Raw genomic sequence first — 15,370 nt, 5'->3', positions numbered from 1 at the left:
CGGGGCGGGTACAGCTGGCTCTGCCTCTAGATAGGCAGAGCCAGCTGTCACTCACGCAGCAGGGCGGATCCAGACATAATTGTCGGGATCCGCTTCAGCTGCGGTATGCTGAGCTTAGGGTGTCGGGAGGACGCTAGTTTGTGTCCTCCCGTTACCCTAAGGAAAACTATGGGGAAAAGCCCTAACCCCATAGTTCTCCTTTAAGGAAAATTAACTATGTCAATTCTCACTTCACATTAATATAGGTTTTAACTATAACTATGCATTGTGTCATATTTGTATGCAATTATTGTGACAGCACACTGGCAGAAGCAATACAGTGCACACCTGTTACTATTTAAACAGGTGCTTGCTGTACCCAGCTTCTGACAGGATAAGCAAAATGCGCAGGAGGTTTCCCCGCTATGCTAATAGAGCAACCAGTTAGAAGCTGGATAGAGCATGTGCGCTGTATCCAGCGACTGACAGGTTATGCAAAATGTCTTCAACAGGAAGGGGTGGGGCAAATTTAGATTAGGGGGGTGTCGGAGTTTAGTCTTGCTTAGGGCAACACAAAACCAAAATACAACACTGTGCAAAAGGCTGATTCATGTACTCACACTGCTTGAATTTAAAAAAGAAATTCAATAATCTATGAATGAACTGCATTCATTTGTGTATTTTATATAGGGATGTTAAGATAACAAGTACCGTACAAGTACATGTACAGATATTTTTTCGGCTCGAAGACTAGACTAGAGCAAAAACTCAAAAGTTAGGAGGCAGCTATAATTTTTAAGGAACATTGGCTATGGGGCTCCTGGGATTTGTGCATCGCTGTTTTAATGTATGATTTGTTTTATATATATTAGGGAGGCACCATTACCATTTTTTCCAGACCAAGTACTGATACTTGCCCAAGTACTCACAGATACAAGTACTGATACATTTTTGTTTATTGTTATTTTGCAGTTTTTCTAAAACAGTACAGACTAATGATTTCAGGACAGTGGTGGAGCCCCAGGGCCTTGTCACAGCAGCAACCACTGGAACCCTGGTAGTTCTCATGAAAATGCAAAGTATCAGCATTGGTATCTGAACATCCCTACTTTTATATCTACCTAGAGTTCAGCTTTAAGTACAAATTTAGTGTAGAATTAGAATATGCATTCCATGAAAACCATTTCACAATATAATGAGAGCTAGTTTCGCTGCTCTTTTCAAATTGACACCACAAGATGGCAATAGCACACAAGTGTTAGAACGTCCTTTTCATTTCGGTTGCATTGACATTGTTGAATTAGTCTTTCTCATTTTATAGTGAAAGCTAAAACTCTTTTATTACCAAGTAATGGTTTCAAGTACTGTTATTGGGGCAAAAAACTGGGTACATGCACAAAAGTAAAGTAGAAAGTGAAATGCATATAAAACTGAGTCATTTATAAAGGGAGTTGTGATGATGCTGGAGGCCACAAAACACAATTTTATACAGATTTTGTCAATGAAACATAGCGATAGTAGCAATTTTATAGTAGATAGTTGAGATAGAAGAGATTTGCAGGTCTGCAGTGTCCCATTGATGTCCTAGGTATAGTCTCTACATTTTCTTGATTTATTTTCTTGATTTATTTTCTTGATTTAATAGTTATTAATAAAGTATTTGCATTCACATGCTGGCTCTTCCTCTCTCTTCCTATTTATTTTATTGCACTTCTCCAGAAAAATTGCTAGGATTTCGAAAGACCTGGGGCACCCTGAGAAGACAAACAAGGGGGTAAGTGTAGTGTGCTCCAGTAAATGGTTAGTGTGGCCAAATTGCACCAACAGTGGGAGCGGCATGGTTAAATAAATCAGAGCCTATTTACTGTATTCACGCCACACATATGCCACAGTCCTTGTACTAACTAAATATGCTTTACATACCGTGCCACAAGTGAGAGTCTGACAGACATATAAAAGTTCTCAGCAAAGTCATTTTTAAAAACTATTCTATGACATATGCTTTCTTGCATCCAAATGACCTTAAAGAAGAACTTTATTAAAGTTGTCAGGGAGTACTTAGTAACCAGCAACTGTTGAGGCAATAACCAATTTGACCAGGAGTATGTAATGTACAATATAGCATAAAGAGTCACGGCAAGGAATTGAAAAGGGCTCTCAACATGGATGCTAGTTCCGGGGTTAACAGGTCTTTGCCAGAGCCACTGGATGGACTTGTGTGGCTAGAACCCTAGACAGCTAACCACTTTATTACCTCACTGGTGGGCAGAATGTGGTACACACAGGGTAAAACCAGAGAGTAGTCAGGGACAGGCCAGAGATCAGAAACTTGGGAGACAAACCAGAGCGAGGTACAGAGGAGCAGGGTAGTAGTATTCTGTATATGTAGCAGAAATTAAGCCCTGACAAACCAGAGGCAAAGAGGTCACAGAGGTGAAGGGGAAGCATGCCCTGTCACTGGTGTATGTGTGTGTATTGTGTGACATTTGAATATGGGATGCATGCACCTGTACGTGTACAAACATGGAACACCACCAGGTTCCTCACATAAGCAGTACGCAATGTACAACAGAGTGTATATAGTGCAGGGGTCAGGAGTGTGCAGCTGACAGAGTGCAGGAGTCAGGAGTGCATCCTTCATGTGACACATCAGAATTAAAGAGGAGTCTGGGGGGAGCTTGCATCAACTTTGCATGGCTTTATCTGTAGTCTGACAGGCGGCAAGGACAGAAGCTGGCAGCCGCAGTGGGGATAGCACTGCTGCTGAAGTGGCAGAGTTGAAAGATAAAAACAATCAGTAGTTGCACTCCAGGGCCCAGGACACACAGTAAAAAGTTCAGGGCACATACCCCAGAAACTTGGCACTAGCAACATCAATTCATTTTTATTCTGTTCTTCCTCTTTTCTATGTCTTGTGGCATTGCATGGCAATACCATGGTAAAATATGGCATCATAGTCAACCAGGGGTTCCAGCAAGCAATTACATTTACCAGGAAAGAGCTGGCTTTTCAGTTCTTTCCAGGTTTTCTGGATTATAGTTGGGATCCTGGAACCGGGAGATTTCAAAGAGAGTTGCAAGGGATTAAATCTCCATATCCGGGTCTGTGGTTTTATAGTGACCAGCACCCCTTATGAAAAGAGCGCTGGCTAATGTTCAAGGCTCCACCTGGGAGACAGGAGGACTCCACCCAGGAGTCAGAATGGAGTCCAGTGCAGTAGAGAGTTGCGGGTTGTATACCAAGTGTGCAAGTTAGCACCGTACTGAGGCTGTCTGGAGGAAACAGACAGTGGCCTGCGGAATGAGACCTGAGCAGCAGTGCTGCAAGAGCAAAGCCAAGAGGCTGAATGTGAACTGAGCAGAGGGTGCTGGAAGTTGATAGCAACATTTTCTTAACTCCAGACCTAGCATGGGCTAGAATGATATGTGTGTGTGAAGCTGAAAATAACGGATCCCCATCAATAAAAACATGGAAGGGAATTTATCAAAACTGGGGCAGACAAGATCTGGAGCAGCTGTGCATGGCAACCAATCAGCTTCTCTCTTTCATTTTCAAATCTTAACTGACCAAACTGAAGAGAGAAGCTGATTGGCTGCCATGCACAGCTGCTCCAGATTTTGTCTGCTCCAGTTTTGATAAATTCCCCTCATGGTTTTCTCAGAACACCAAAAACCAAGTTACTAAATACCACATTACTAAGGAATAAGGGATTTTAGCATGACAATGGCTACAACAATTACAACAATCTATGAATAAAGGAAGCAAGGTGTTAGGTGGACTTTTCCCACTGTATACATTCCATGCTTTGATTTTCAGTTTTGACTGTATTTATTTATATATTTTTAATCCGTTACAAAAGACCAGTGTTCAAATGTGTCTCTGTACATGGTTAAGCTATCAAAGTTCAAAAGGACTGAAATCTGCAGGTTCCTCTCCGTATCCTGTTGCTCATGACCAGAGGTGTATCTACAACAAATTGCGCTCCTGGCATCCCGCCCAGCTCCTGGCACTAGCGACATCACTGGTTGCCGTGAGCTGAGTGGAACGCTGGCCAAAGCGTCCCAGGTTGCTAAGAGCTGGGCGGGAAGATGTGTAAGGGCCGTACATGTCTCCCTGTCTGGCTTTTAGCAACCTGGGATGCTGTGGCTGGCATCCCGTCCAGCTCATGGCAATCAGTGACATCACTGGTTGCCAAGAGCTGAGCATGATGCCAGCCGAGCATCCCTAGTTGCTAAGAGCTGGGCTGGGAGATGTGTATGGGAGAGGGGTGGGGAGAGAAACTGCTCATGGCAGAATGAAGTGACCTGAGCGTCAGCTGAAGCTTCTGTAATTATAACACTGTCAGCATCTACTCACTGGCATCTCAGTTTTGTAAAATGTAGGTGAGAAATCTAGGAAGATACTACAGAAACATATGACACTGATTGTAATGGCTAACAGAGCACTTGATCAGTATGTGGAAAGTTCCATTTTTGTTTGCAGAGCAACTGGACAGCAATGCCTGTTATGTGGGAGCAATCTTGATAAAGTGCCACCAGGCATAAATCATGCATCAAATGTCTGCAGCCTTCCCGGTCCTCAACACTAGTTCCTGAAATGGCAAGTACTAATGCTATGGACTTTACAAGTGTTATTACTAATAAAGTTTTAATTGGAGTAAAATAAATATGTGAAGATTTTACATTTAGTGACATGGAATGACTTGCCAAAAAGGGACATTTGGCAGATACAACATACTTCAAAATAAAAATAAAACTCCAATTGCCATATTACATACTTTTCAGTTACTTTTGTGCCTTCATTAGACTTATTCAGAAAAGAAAGGCAATAACCCCTGATTAACCTCTTCACCAACCTGACTAGCACAAACTGCAGTCTTATTTGTTGCTATGAGCAGTGATGTATTTTGGTTCTGTGCTGCCCTAGGCAAGACTAAATTCGGGCACCCCCCTCAATCTAAATTTGCCCCACCCCTTCCTGTTTAGGACATTTTGCGCAACCTGTCAGTCACTGGATACAGCGCACACGGGGTCTCAGGAGAGCTATGCAGGGTTTATGGTGGGCTGTGGGGGGTCTCAGGAGAGCGGTGCAGGGTATATGGTGGGCTGTGCAGGGACTCAGGAGGACTGTGCAAAGTCCCTTTCTCTGATACATGAGCTGCTCCTCTTACCTGCAGCTCAAAGTGCCATCACTACCAACAGGATACATTGCAGCCCCCAGCCTGCTTCTGGGACATCCCGCCATCAGATCACATGCTATGGCCAGCCCCGAGCCACCCGCTGATTCTCCTCCACCTCCTGTACATGCCAGCCGGACCGCATCTCACTGGACCCTCCCCTCTACCGGGCAGCTCTCTAATTAGGCATCTGCTCTTAGGGCCTTGCAGCTGCCTAGTTTGCCTCATTAGGCAGCCGCCACTGGCTGATTCTGTGTCACCCAGCCTCGGCCCATCGGGCAAGTGCTCAGTATGCCCAAAGGCAACTCCGGCCCTGTCCGCCTCATTGGTTTGGGGAGGCGTTTTCTGCCGCCCCCCTTGAAAGTGCCGCACTAGGCAAATGCCTAGTTTGCCTTGCGGTAGATACACCCCTGGCTATGAGCACATCACATTTGCAGTGCATTTATGAAAACATGCTGTATATATTGATTTGCCAACATTTAATGAAATGACAATTATTATGATTATTAAACAGGATTTATTTAGAGTCAACAGTTTACACACCACTTTACAAAATGAATAGACAGTACAGTTACAATACAGTTCAATAAAAGAGGGTTAGGAGGGCAATGTCCGTGAGAGCTTACAATCTAGTTGGAGGGGCAAGTGATACACAAGGCATTCATTGTAAAGGTGGAGCTGATGGAGGGACTATACAAGGACAGTGATTACATGGCTGTGGCATAGGCTTCCCAGGAGAGATGAGTTTTCAAGCATCGCTTAAAGGTGGACAGAGTAGGAGAAAGCTGGAGAGGTTGGGGTAGGCAGTTCTAGAGGATAGGAGAGGCTCTGGAGAAGTCCTGGAGGTGAGCATGGGAGAAGGTGACGAGAGAGCTAGAGAGCAGGAGGTCTTGAGAGGAGCGGAGAGGACGGTTTGGGTGATATTTTGAGATGAGGTTGGTGATGTAGCTCAGGGCAGAGTTATAGATGGCTTTGTATTTATTGTTATTATTTAGAACTTTTTTTTGTTGGGCAAGCGGAAGCCAGTGGAGAGATTGGCAGAGAGAGGCAGTGGACACTGAACAGTCGGTGAGGTGGATGAGTCTAGCAGCAGCATTCATGATAGACTGATGTTTAGTGGTAGGCCAATGAGGGGGAGTTATAATAGTCGAGACAAGAGATTACAAGGTAGTGAATTAGAAGCTTTGTGGTGTCATTTGTTAAGAAGGGTAGAATTTTAAAAATGTTGCAGAGATTAGGTCGGCAAGATATGGATAGTGATTGGATGTGGGGCTGAAAGGAGAGAAACAAGCAAAAGACATCCACTGTACTTTTCTGAAATTTTCACATTGTTGCATAGCATCTCAAAAAGGCCACCTAACCTTACTACTGAAGGTATTAAAGTAAATGAAGATTCCTATAGATTGGTATCTCAGGCTCAGGGGAGGCTGACTTCATGGAATATAACGAAACATTGCCTCCAGGATTTATTTCAAATGTTAAAAGTCCCAAAAAGCTTTTTTTTTGTAAGGTCTTCAAATGCCCTCTTATACAAAGCAATGTATGTTTTACATTCAAAGATCCTCTAAAACGGGGCTAGGCAAACTTCGGCACTCCAGCTGTAGTGGAACTACAAATCTCTTCATGCATCTGCATCTGGAAGTCATGCCTGTGGCTATAACAATCTTGCAATGGCTAATGTCATCTGTCAGCTGAGGTTTGGCTATCCATGAACTAAAACATTGTATTTGACTGAATCTGGTGTATATGCAATGGAAGTAAACCCAGAATTAAGGACATATTTTAGGTGGAAGGATGACATCTATTTATTTATTACAGGTATTTACGCAGCACCTTACATAGTCTTAATTCATATCAGTCCCAATCCTCAAGTACTAATAATAAGGTACATCTAAGTTAGGCCATAATTCATGCTCTCACATACTGTATGTCTGATTAGCAGAGAAAAGCTATAGTGTTTATATGCAGGTAAATATTATGCTGCAGGGTTCAAGCAATGACAGTCTATGGTTGCATAAGTGAAAGATGGAAGTGCAATCAAGGCAGTCCAGATAATAGCTATTCCCCTTTAAGAGGCAACACTGACAGTAGATATTTGCGTTGAGCCGTTCTAAGCCTCTTAAGAGCCTCCTGCGGATTCCAGGTGCTATTGGCAATGGCTGTGGAGCTCCCAAGCATGGATCATTCCAACCCAGCTGGGTTAGGGGTAGCAGAGTGGCAGGCAAGCTGAAGCAGCAACCAGGGAGGACAGCAGGCGGTTTTGCAGGTGAGTCAGCGCCACGCTGACAGGCAGCATAGATTTGCACACAGGAGGAGACGTAGACGGCTACTTCCTCCAGCGTCAATCCACGTTAACAGGACTCCGGTGGATTCATACCTCGCGTTCTATATCTGACAGCTGGGGGGAGGATTTGCGGCCCGCCGCGCCGTGATTGGACGGCGGCCGCACACTACGGTCCGACGGGACACCTTACACCGGCGCCCGCAACTTCCCCACAAGGTCACCGCTGGTGCCCCTCTGTGCTCTGCTGCCTGGAGGCCAGGCCCCGGTGGCCTTGTGGTGAAATCCGGGCCTGAAGGTCCCTATATCATTTGCACACACACTGGGTTCAATTTAGACTTGAGTCAATTCCCACACTCTAAAGACCAATGTAGTTCCTTGGTGCTGAATCTTGTGTCTGATGTTAACACAGTAGTGCTCAGATGTGTTCCCTACACTCTTTACAGCGGGCAGGACCTTTAGTAATGGTGGTGCTTGTAATAATAGCCACGGATGTCACAGTGCACATCAAGCATGTAGAAAGTGAAGATCACCAGCACTCACAGAATAACGTTGAGTTTTAGTGATTTATTGAACAAAAACGTCACATGTATTAATCAGCCAATGTTTCAGGGCCACACAGGGTCCCTTCCTCAGGGCAACATAGTGACACAGAGTATTGCGGCATCCAGCACCACTGCTACTCTGCAATAACATGAATAAGTTCCTGCAGAGGGTCTGGGCACTGGACATTGCCCAGTTTGCTACCCCTAATTCATGCTCTGCTTGCTCAACTTTAGCAAAATACTTTATACAAATACTGGGCTGCAGATCACCAATCTGGAACAGATGATAAACCTCTTTGTAAACCAGCCTACATACTGTATCTCTAATTGCACCACTTAAAGCCATATTTGAGTGGTGGATCTGTCTGACTTTGCCATATTTATTCTCAATCTTAGCTAATAGATCTACTCTATGCAGTAAGGTTGGATAAAAGGTTGGATCAAATATAATTCCCAAGAAAGCAGTTTACTAAATATACACATAGCATTCTAGTTTCCCTTAAAAACTCTTAAAGCTTCTTTTGGAAGATTGCAAATAACATGATATTTAAACAAACCATTGGGGGGAATTTATCAAAACTGGAGCAGACAAAATCTGGAGCAGCTGTGCATGTCAACCAATCAGCTTCTCTCTTCAGTTTGTTCAGTTAGGCCTCGTTCACAGTAGATACAGTGCGTTCCGGCCCGATTCTGGCCAGAACGCACTGCCTCACATTGGGACCGGCTCACTTTTTTGCGGGGCAGGAGGGGGCGTGGCGGGCCATTGAAGTGAATGGCACCGTAGCCACGCCCTCTGGCTGCAATGCAATCGGCTGCACGGGGTCGCAAGGCACATTATGCCTGCGCTCCGGTGCAATCAAAATAGTGCTTGCAGCATTTTGATCGCAACGGACCGGACCACATGCATAATGTGCCTTGCGATCCCGTAGGGCCGATTGCATTGCAGCCGTCATGCCCCGTCCTGCCCCACAAAAAAGTGAGCTGGCCGCAATGCGAGGTAGTGCATTCTGGCCAGAATCAGGCCGGAACGCACTGCAACTGGTGTGAACTGGCCCTTACACCATCTCCAGACCATTTTTGACGTATTCATATGCGTTGTTTGTATGCAGATTATGTCTCTAACGTAATTTCCTGCTTCTTATCAGCTTTTCATGTGTTTGTGACCTTCACAGGAGTTGAGCAAACATGGAGCCCTGGAATGCAGGCATTGTCTTGGCACTGTGTCTGATAACCCTCACACTACATACTCAGTGGAGAAGATATTATTGGATGCACCCACTTCTGTGTGAAAGGGAATCAAAGGTCAGTTTGCATGACACAGAGGGCACCATTAAGGTCACCAATGTGCAGGTGAAAGCGCCCCTTTTCCATAAAGGAAGTGTGCAATGTTGATTAGGTTATCAAAGGTGACCAGAAGTGTTTTTTTTAACTTGCGTTCCAGTGAGCTTGTCTGCGTTTATAAGCGATTTCTCAGGTTCAGGTGCATTCCAGACCAGAAACAATCGTGTTTACTGCATCTATTGTGAACGGACCCTTAGGCCTTGTTCACACCAAGCGCGTTCCAGGTGCAGAGCAGAGCAGTTGCAGACCGGATCAAAACTGCGTCCAATGTATTTTAATGGTATTTTGGGCTCTAGTTCACACCGCAGCGTTCAGTTCTAGAGCATGCAAAAAAACTGCAGCAAGCCCTATTTTACCTGCTCTGGAATGCTCTGGAACGCATGCAAACGCATCAGAAATGCATGCAAACACCATGGAACGCACTAAAAGCCCATTCTAAACGGTAAAAAAAGGCCCAGAGCGCATCAAAAAAACTGCAAAAACGCAGCACAACCCACTGCACTGCGTGTGCAGAAACTCATGCACATCTGGTCTGCATTTGGTGTGAACAAGCCCTTAGGGCCTGTTCACACGACGTCCGTTTTGTGTGCTGACCGGCTGCATACGCTGCTGCACTCAAAATGCATCCCAATGTATCCCTATGTGTTTTATGGGCTCCAGTTCTCACGTGCGCAGTCCGTTCAGCTTACGACAGAAAAAATACTGCATGTCACATTTTGTCAGGTCCGGAAACGGTCCGGATACGCAAACGCATCAAAAACGCACTGCGCTGCATCTAACATACTAACAGCCCCACTCCAGCAAAAAAAAAAAATATATTTTTTTTTTTGTTGCTGGAACGCATCAAAAACGCAGCCAAAACGCGGTCAATACGCGGCCAAAAACGCAATGCATCAGCAGCTCCACGTCTGCTGATCAGGACCTGATCTCATGTGAACAGGCCCTTAAGGTTTTAAAATGAAAGAGAAAGGCTGATTGGTTACCATGCACAGCTGCTCCAGAGTTTGTCTGCTCCAGCTTTGATAAGTTCCCTTTATTGTGTTATTGCAGTGAAATTGTACACATAACTGGGCATCCTGGAAAGAGGGAAATTTAGTATTGTAAAAAAAAAAAGGTAAACCCATTTCGGGAATCACTCCACTTAACTTAAGACACATTTAAAGACTATTGTAGCTTTCAGTGTCAACTAATATGTATTCCTTGTTTTTATTGTTTTGTTTATTTATCCTTGAGGATTTTTTGGAGGCTTAGGGTCTCTCCTCTTTTGTTTAGTCTTTTTGCATCCTGGGGCTTTGAGGGGATTTACTGGCAACACCAATAATTCAAAATGCTCTTGCTCGTTTCAAGAAAAGATGAAGTGGCTACCAAAGACAGTGATCAAATGCTCTTTCATGCTTTGCAAAATATACTGTTGTAATTCCTTTCAAAAGAAAGTCAATAAAACCTTTAATAAAAGGGTTTGGTTTTGTCCTTGTCATAGGAAACATTAATAATCACATATTTAAAGGCTAGGGTCATGTTTAGCAAACCTTTCCAATAAAGTGATCAAGCAGACAAGGGAACTCAGAAGGCTTAAACAATCAGATCAGCTTTCAAAAATATGAAATGCTGTATGTGCCATACCTGTAGGCTTAGCTGCTGCTATGATAAGGAAAGGGGGAGCTGTATTACAATTACAGCTGGTCAAAGAAGGCTGTATCTTCTCTGGGAACAGTATAATTAAAAGAGTTCACATTGTTATGATAATCAGTCTTCCTGAGATCAATGGTCGCATTGATATGCTGGTAAATGGTTGAGTAACTGTACACACAGGTGCTTTGGGAATGTAAGGGTCGCCAATGACTCAGGAAGACAATATTTAAAGGTGCCCATACACCTTACGTTTATCGGACGAAACTTTTCGTCCGATAATCGAATAGTCGTACGATTTTCGTACGGCAGCCCCATCCTGCCCCGATGATCGCAAGATTAATTTAGCTGTAATTAACGAAAAGCACCTGGAGGTAATGCGGTAATTGATTTGCCGTATTTTCGTTAGCGCAAGCGCAGTGTAGATCGTACGACTTTTGACGGACGGAAACGCCAGCAACCTTACGAAAATTGTACGATCTAGCAAAGTTTTCAAACATGCTTGACCGTCAAAAGTCGAACGATTGTACAGTAATGTCGGGCAGACACTGCAATGCACACATACGATTATCGGACGAAAAGTCGATCGCATACAAAAATCGTCCGATAATTGTAAGGTGTATGGGCACCTTAAGACTGTTCTCTGAGACAGAATATAGCCGAACAGGGGTGGAACTAACGGCGGTGTAGCTGGTGCGGTGGCCCCAGGGCCCAAGGCTTTGGGGGTCTACTGACAGCGGAGGAGGTGGAGGAGGCAGAGGGCCAGCAGCGCTGGTCTGGCAGAAGTGGAAGCCGGAGCCCAGCAGTGCCAGTCCAGTGGCTGAGGAGGCCAGGGCCCAGCAGCGCCAGTCCGGTGTGTCCGGCAGTGTTGGTGGAGGAGGTCACGTGTCCTGAGGTGGAGGAGGCTGGGACCCAGCAGAGGCAGGTAAGAGGAGCTGCGTGTGCAGGGAAAGGGACCCCGACCTGCCGGTCTGAGCATGACCCTGCAGAGCCCCCCATAGAGAGTCTCAGATGAGCTGTGCAGAATCTATGGTGGGCTCAGATGGGCTGTGTGGGGTCTCAGGTGGGCTCTGTGGGGCCCCTGAACAGAAACGAATGTGACTGGCTCAGTTTTCTCTGTACAGCACTACGCTATATGTCAGAGCTATATAAATGTATAATACTGGTGTGTGACTGTGGAGGGACATTAATGTGTAAGCTCCTCTGTACAGAGACTGATGTGACTGACTCAGTGTTCTTTGCAAAGCACTGTGGTATATGTCAGAGCTATATAAATGTATAATAATAGTGTGAGACTGTGGTGGGACATTAGAGTGTAAGCTCCTCTGGTGCAGAGACCGCCGGCAGGTAGGGGGGCCAATGAGATCCACTCGCACCCCCTTTCTCTTGGGAGGGGGGCCAAAGATAACATTTTGCACCAGGGCCGTTTGTTCCTTAGGTCCGCCACTGGAGTCGAACATTAATTTATGGCCACTGTTTATAAGCTTCAAAGTTTCAGTTGCCATCCAATCACTATCGTGAGAAAGATATGATTGTGTTCTATGGACAAATCTTATATGAGCTAAGTTAGTTTTAGTGCATCCTCTTATAGAAACCATTGCATGTACTACAGAAAGGTATAATGTATGCTTGTGTATGTATGTATTAGTAGCAGTCTGTATTATGTATTGTTTTTACCTTTAAGAAAGAAGTGTGTATGTAGCATTGGTTGTATAGTAAAAGTATGTTAAATACTACTGGGTCAGTTTCCTTGGCTTTACTACAACAATCAGATAAACAAATAACTGTAAAACTTTGCCTAGCAAAACAAGAGCGCACTGCGCATACATTGCATTTGAAGCAGGGAGACAAATGTTCCTGCGATGCTGGGGTGAGCATGCATAGTCCTGGAACTAGCGAAGGGTAGAATGTAAACAAAGCTAGGCTTTGGAGCAGGAGTGTCAAACTCAATTTCATTGCGGGCCACTTCAGCATTATGGTTGTACTGAAAGGGCCGGTTGTATCTGTAAGGCTATATAAATGTACATCTGTAAAAAATAAGTCAAGGCAACTGGACTTGCTGTATTTTTCTTGAAGACATTTCACTGGTCATCCAACCAGCTTTCTCAATTCAGAACGACTTGTACAAAAAAATCTCTGGGAATAAATATGGTGACTGTTGCTCCAATCCACATAATCTGTTAGTCACAACCAGGTGTTGAATGCATTTGCATAATGGGAGCCTAGGAGGTGTCATTAACCTGCCCAGAGAGAGGTGCTAAAACAGCATTATATGTGGCAGACAATAGACCCCCCCCCCCCACCTCTATTCAAGCTTGGCTTCCCAGTAAAGGGTCACAAAGCCAAGCAGATACTACATAAGGCCCATAAACAATTGCTAAATGAACGTGCATGGCAGACCCATTACACAGTTGATGCCTTCAAAACATAGAAGAGAGCCTGATTTTTCAGCTACCTGCTGATATTTGGGGGACAGTAACAGACTTCACAGTACATGCACAGCTAGTTCAGCACACTAAGGGCAAGGAGAGGCAACAGAAGAAGTTCTCCAGTTTGTTATCCCGAACTAGAAACAGCCATACAAGGGAGGAAATAACTTGGAGGCAGAAGGAGGAAAGGGGGACATTACAGAACAAAGAGAAATGGGTGAAGAACCTTTCAGACAGTGTTCTCAGCCAGCCCGAGATGGATGTCCTTGCTAAAGGGTTGAATTTCGCAATCACACCAAGAACCATCCCTGTAGTGGATATTATCTCAACCACTGAGTCCTCGATCCACAGTAACAAAGTGCCACAGGGTGAGGCCGAACAACGTTGCCTAAAAGTGTCTGCAGCCCTGGCCAGTGCCAAACCACCTCCGTCAAACCTGATTACACAAGAAATGATGGCGGTCACATCCCTGAAGAAAGACAAGAGTATCACCATCCTGCCTGCTGATAAAGGACGATGCACAGTTGTACTTAATACATCTGACTACGATGATAAGGTGACTGCACTTCTGAATGGTAACAACACATATGAAGCCCTAAGAAGGGACCCAACCAGTGGTTACAAGAAAAAAAGCTATAGATCTACTACAACAGCTGGAAAAGGACAAAGCCATTGGTCGGGCTAAGTATCATCGCCTCTACCCTAGTGAATCCCCTCTGTGTATATATGAACTTCCGAAGATACATAAGGATGGGACCCCTCTCAGGCCAATTGTCAGCAGCATAAACTCTGTGACTTATAACGTGGCAAAATACTTAGCCAGAGTCCTTGCCCTTTTGGTTGGAAATACACCAACACCACATACAGAACTCTCAGGATTTCACAAACAAAATCAAGAACTTAATATTGGGCAGAGAAGAAACAATGGTATCCTATGATGTCCCATCCCTCTTCACCTGCATACCCACCACAGAGGCAATTGGAACAGTGAGAAAATGTTTGCTACTAGACAACACTCTAGGCAGCAGAACAGAACTTAACCCAGATCAAGTGTGTGCCTTATTGGACTTTTGCCTGAGTACCAAGTATTTTAAGTATAAGGACAAGTTCTACAGGCAGAAACATGGCTGTGCCATGGGATCGTCAGTTTCACCTATTGTGGCGAACCTGAACATGGAGGAAGTAGAAAGCAAGGCCCTGACCACCTTCAAGGGAATTACACCCGGTCATTGGTTCAGATATCTGGATGACACTTGGGTTAAGAGTCACAAACAAGTTACAGGCTTTCACTGACCATACCAACTCAGTGGATCATAACATCAAGTTTACATGGGAAGATATGCAAAACAACAAACTGGCTTTCTTGGACTGTTTCCCAGATAGCAAGGATAACTTGCCACAAACTTGCGGCAGGGTTAAATTGTAATTCTTGTCATTTTTACATGTATTTTTTTGTAAAATACAAGCACTTCAATTTGACTTGGTACAGCAGAATTCGCAGTGTGGGGAATGGAAGAAGAACAGGGAACAAATCAGTTCCTAACCTGACAAGGAGCATGCTGATAGGTGGAGAAAGTAGTGTGACAAAGAGCAGAACTCATCACTGTGCTGCTTCCCTATCTTTGTTTAATCATAATCTGGGGGAGGGTCCATAACCATCTGGGTTCAGAGGAGGTGGGTTAAATCATGCAGACCGTCTAAGGACAAACAGTGGTAGAAAAGAAGTATTGCACAGGTCAGATCTGGTTGGAAAGTCAAGTGTTGTAGCAAAAGCTGTTTTTTTTTTTTTTTAATAAGCTATCAATGTTGAATTATTGTTTATTTCTGCTTCATCTACATTTATATTTATTGAATTGCCTTTTTTAAGGGCCTATATTATCAGATTTTTTTGATAATATGTGCATTGCATAGAGGCTTCTGAACGCAGGATATATGTTGCATTTTTGTGGTAGGCAGGATATACATTGGTTAGGGTATTGATATAGAGAGA

General features: G+C 44.4%; 1 pseudogene; it reads left to right on the top strand.

The window, feature by feature from the left end:
* LOC108787604 overlaps nt 1-14,746 on the top strand; it is an 18,191-nt pseudogene extending 3,445 nt beyond the window's left edge.
* The last annotated feature ends 624 nt before the right edge of the window (nt 14,747-15,370 follow it).

This window comes from Nanorana parkeri, unplaced genomic scaffold (assembly GCF_000935625.1).
Source record: "Nanorana parkeri isolate BGI_ZX_2015 unplaced genomic scaffold, ASM93562v1 scaffold272, whole genome shotgun sequence".
Lineage (NCBI taxonomy): Eukaryota > Metazoa > Chordata > Amphibia > Anura > Dicroglossidae > Nanorana > Nanorana parkeri.
This window is presented reverse-complemented; position numbering and strand designations above follow the sequence as displayed.